This window comes from Heterodontus francisci, unplaced genomic scaffold (assembly GCF_036365525.1).
Source record: "Heterodontus francisci isolate sHetFra1 unplaced genomic scaffold, sHetFra1.hap1 HAP1_SCAFFOLD_121, whole genome shotgun sequence".
Lineage (NCBI taxonomy): Eukaryota > Metazoa > Chordata > Chondrichthyes > Heterodontiformes > Heterodontidae > Heterodontus > Heterodontus francisci.
Window position 1 is genome coordinate 953,058 of NW_027140425.1, and position 5,147 is coordinate 958,204.

Here is a 5,147-nt window from a genome sequence, read left to right on the forward strand (position 1 = left end):
CCTTAAGTTATCACGTCCAACACTTCACACTCCTCCTCCTTAATAACAATATCTGCATCACCCTCTCATTCGGGAAGACAGTAATGTATTCTTTAAGGATATTGGCAACATCTTCCACCCCGATACAAAGGTGACATTTTTGTTCTTTTCTGTGCCCTGCTGTTTGCTTAGTTGCCTCTGACTCTAATGTTTTCATGCAACATCTTTGGGTCCATTGTTATTTTGTTTGCCCATGTTCTTTCCTGATTTTTCTTTGCTTTTTACCGCTGCTCCCAAACGCCTCCAGTTCAGTCAAAACACAACTTGGCAGAAGTGGGATTCAAACCCACGCCTCCAGTGGAGACTGCGACCTGAACGCAGCGCCTTAGACCGCTCGGCCATCCTGACTGCCTGTGACATGCTATCAATGCTAATGAAATTATTCATTCTTTGTGAAAGTATTTGTGAGATTGTGGAAATGGCTGGAAGAGGAAAGACCGGCGGGAAAGCTCGGGCCAAGGCCAAGTCTCGCTCCTCCCGGGCTGGACTGCAGTTCCCGGTGGGCCGTGTTCACAGGCTCCTGAGAAAGGGTAACTATGCTGAGCGTGTGGGTGCCGGAGCCCCGGTCGATCTGGCTGCTGTGCTCGAGTATCTGACCGCTGAAATCCTCGAGCTGGCCGGTAACGCGGCCCGGGACAACAAGAAGACCCGCATCATTCCCAGACACCTGCAGCTGGCCGTCCGCAACGACGAGGAGCTCAACAAGCTGCTGGGAGGGGTGACTATCGCTCATGGCGGGGTGCTGCCTAATATGCAGGCCGTGCTGCTGCCCAAGAAAACCAGCACTCAAGAGCTCCCAGAAAAAGTAAAGCGGCCAAAATGTCATCTAATAAACCAATGGCTCTTTTCAGAGCCACTCACAGTCTCTGTGAAAGGACTGGTTACTGTCAGGAAGGAGTCAGAGATGGAGTTATTGTCACAGTGGATTGACCTGTTCACATCTGTCCAGGTGTGTTTTCAGTTCCCTCTCTGGATTTCGCTCTGTTTCTCTGCTCACACATCTCCCCCTCTAGTTAAGTGAAGAACTGAACTACAGGGTGTCAGAATCAACAATTTAATAAATCCCGCTGCCTTCGATTTGATAAATCCCGAGATTATCCCGGTACATTAAAGGGAACTGGTTCGGAGCTGATGAATTAATTTAATAATGGAAGTGTCCGGGTTAATTCTCTGTTTTTCATTTGGACAGTTTGAATTGTGTTTTTTTTTCTCCGGTGATCTGAGCGCCGCTCCCCAATGAGAATCTGCTCCCGGAACAGAGTAAATGCAGGAAGGAAGAGGCCATTCTCGGGCTGTGTGTTTCTCTCCTAACCTGATCTGTTTAGACCGCACTGTTCCCAGAGGACGGAATCAGTGAGAGTTGTTCACACACAGGAGCTGAGTCCATTGCAGCGCTTTAATATGTGCCTTCCCCCCGGCCCTCCCTATTCTCCGGACACAGAGCTGTCTGTTTCATCCGGCAGCGGGATAGAGTCGGGGATTCTCTCCCCGCAGTGTCAGGGTCTGCAACCCCGGGGAACTGGCGGTTTCAGTCAGAGTGACCGAGCTGCCTTACATATCCTGTGTACTGATCTCCAATGGATTCAAATATTAGTGAACTTATTGGGTAATGTTTGTAAATAACCCTCATGTGAACGGACCCGGCTCCATTAATGCCTTCCAAATAAAACTGGGATCCATTTCTTTTCCCCAAATGCCAGCTAACGGATCCCAGGAGCGGGGTTGAGATTGTGCTGAGCAGCAATGAGTCTCCGGTAATGCTGCTTTCTAAATTCCAGATCAGCTCTCAGTCCAACAGGTCTTTCGGGAAAGTGATGTGACAAAACAGAAACCATGTGGCCGCCCCTCCAATCTAATGGGTTTGATGATGAACAGAGATGGCAGCTCTTTCCTTTGCTGATTTTGTGGCTCTGAAAAGAGCCCTTGTTACACTTGTTACTGAAGCTGGGTTTTAGGTGCGTTCCCCGCAGATGCGGCGGGCCAGCTGGATGTCTTTGGCCATGATGGACCGGGATCATTCTGGTGAATCTGCTCATTTTCTGACAGAAGCATCAGTCGCTGTTTGAACTGTTTAAAGTCAGGGGTGTATTAGCAGCCAGAAAGTGAAGGGCAGTTCATTGCTCCCTGCAGCATTATCCGCCTCTTTCAGGAGAAAGGATCAGAAACCGCTCGTTTCTGTCAGTCCCCGAGAAGCCTGTGAGAAGCGGTTAGTCGCTAATTTGTTCCTTTTACAGAGTGGAAGCTGATATTTGTCCCGTTTTAAATTGCTGTACTGGACCTTCCTCCCGCCGCTTACAGTTAACATATTGACAAATGAAAACGATTCCTAAAATCGCGTCAGGATTTTGTGACGGTAAATACAGTAAAACAGAACATAAAATGAGAGGTTTTAAAATTGTTGCCTGAAAATTGAAATTTTCCATCACTTCAATTCCTTCTGGCTCTGGAATTGCCAGGCTTTTTCCAATTGGAAAATCTAAGCCAATGAGAACTTCTATTTACTTATATGTGATTCTCCTATTGGTTAAGAATTGGATTGAGAAGCGGGTGACCAATCAGAGACAGAGTCAAACTGCGGGTATCCAGGCCCCCAGTAACTGAGCTGAAACTGTTCAGATTGACAAACCCTGGCAGTAGCTTCACACATTGGACACTTCACACTGAGTCATTCAAGGGCTGGTGTGAGAGAAGCTTCAGATCCTGTCATTACTCTCTGACTCATTATTCATCTCGAACCAAACAATTAGTAAATGTGAAGCAGTGAAGAGACTTTTCACTCTCACTGCAGAATGTGTCATCTGGGGAAATAAGGAACTATTATATTTGGAGATTCCAGGTACATTCCTCCCTGAACAAATCCATTCCTAGCATTCCTGATCACAGCCTATCCCAGCTCCTGTTGTCACCCGACTCCAGCTGAATTGCAGAAACTCATGTGTTGGGGTTTGAGTTGTGAGGTGGGGTTTCTCCGCCAGTGTTACTGTCTCACAAACTCACCCCCTGAATTTGGAAACTGAGACTGCACCGAACACATCTCCAGTCAGAGTCTTTTCTTTCTTTTGGGCCTCCTTATCTCGAGAGACAATGGATACGCGCCTGGAGGTGGTCAGTGGTTTGTGAAGCAGCGCCTGGAGTGGCTATAAAGGCCAATTCTGGAGTGACAGGCTCTTCCACAGGTGCTGCAGAGAAATTTGTTTGTTGGGGCTGTTGCACAGTTGGCTCTCCCCTTGCGCCTCTGTCTTTTTTCCTGCCAACTACTAAGTCTCTTCGACTCGCCACAATTTAGCCCTGTCTTTATGGCTGCCCGCCAGCTCTGGCGAATGCTGGCAACTGACTCCCACGACTTGTGATCAATGTCACACGATTTCATGTCGCGTTTGCAGACGTCTTTATAACGGAGACATGGACGGCCGGTGGGTCTGATACCAGTGGCGAGCTCGCTGTACAATGTGTCTTTGGGGATCCTGCCATCTTCCATGCGGCTCACATGGCCAAGCCATCTCAAGCGCCGCTGACTCAGTAGTGTGTATAAGCTGGGGATGTTGGCCGCTTCAAGGACTTCTGTGTTGGAGATATAGTCCTGCCACCTGATGCCAAGTATTCTCCGAAGGCAGCGAAGATGGAATGAATTGAGACGTCGCTCTTGGCTGGCATACGTTGTCCAGGCCTCGCTGCCGTAGAGCAAGGTACTGAGGACACAGGCCTGATACACTCGGACTTTTGTGTTCCGTGTCAGTGCGCCATTTTCCCACACTCTCTTGGCCAGTCTGAACATAGCAGTGGAAGCCTTACCCATGCGCTTGTTGATTTCTGCATCTAGAGACAGGTTACTGGTGATAGTTGAGCCTAGGTAGGTGAACTCTTGAACCACTTCCAGAGCGTGGTCGCCAATATTGATGGATGGAGCATTTCTGACATCCTGCCCCATGATGTTCGTTTTCTTGAGGCTGATGGTTAGGCCAAATTCATTGCAGGCAGACGCAAACCTGTCGATGAGACTCTGCAGGCATTCTTCAGTGTGAGATGTTAAAGCAGCATCGTCAGCAAAGAGGAGTTCTCTGATGAGGACTTTCCGTACTTTGGACTTCGCTCTTAGACGGGCAAGGTTGAACAACCTGCCCCCTGATCTTGTGTGGAGGAAAATTCCTTCTTCAGAGGATTTGAACGCATGTGAAAGCAGCAGGGAGAAGAAAATTCCAAAAAGTGTGGGTGCGAGAACATCGCCCTGTTTCACACCACTCAGGATAGGAAAGGGCTCTGATGAGGAGCCACCATGTTGAATTGTGCCTTTCATATTGTCATGGAATGAGGTGATGATACTTAGTATCTTTGGTGGACATCCGATCTTTTCTAGTAGTCTGAAGAGACCACGTCTGCTGACGAGGTCAAAAGCTTTGGTGAGATCAATGAAAGCAATGTAGAGGGGCATCTGTTGTTCACGGCATTTCTCCTGTATCTGACGAAGGGAGAACAGCATGTCAATAGTCGATCTCTCTGCACGAAAGCCACACTGTGCCTCAGGGTAGACGCGCTCGGCCAGCTTCTGGAGCCTGTTCAGAGCGACTCGAGCAAAGACTTTCCCCACTATGCTGAGCAGGGAGATTCCACGGTAGTTGTTGCAGTCACCGCGGTCACCTTTGTTTTTATAGAGGGTGATGATGTTGGCATCGCGCATGTCCTGGGGTACTGCTCCCTCGTCCCAGCACAGGCATAGCAGTTCATGTAGTGCTGAGAGTATAGCAGGCTTGGCACTCTTGATTATTTCAGGGGTAATGCTGTCCTTCCCAGGGGCTTTTCCGCCGGCTAGGGAATCAATGGCATCACTGAGTTCCGATTTGGTTGGCTGTATGTCCAGCTCATCCATGACTGGTAGAGGCTGGGCTGCATTGAGGGCAGTCTCAGTGACATCATTCTCCCTGGAGTACAGTTCTAGGTAGTGCTCAACCCAGCGGTCCATCTGTTTGCGTTGGTCAGTGATTATGTCCCCCGATTTAGATTTGAGGGGGGTGATCTTCTTGATGGTTGGCCCAAGAGCTCTCTTCATGCCATCATACATTCCTCTGATGTTTCCGGTGTCTGAGGCCAGCTGAATATGACTGCATAGGTGT

General features: G+C 48.8%; 1 non-coding gene across 1 annotated transcript; it reads right to left on the reverse strand.

Moving 5' to 3' along the window:
* Window positions 1–304: 304 nt before the first annotated feature.
* On the reverse strand, window positions 305–387 carry trnal-cag (transfer RNA leucine (anticodon CAG)). Its single transcript has one exon. It is a non-coding gene; the product is annotated as a tRNA-Leu (tRNA).
* Between the last annotated feature and the right edge of the window lie 4,760 nt (window positions 388–5,147).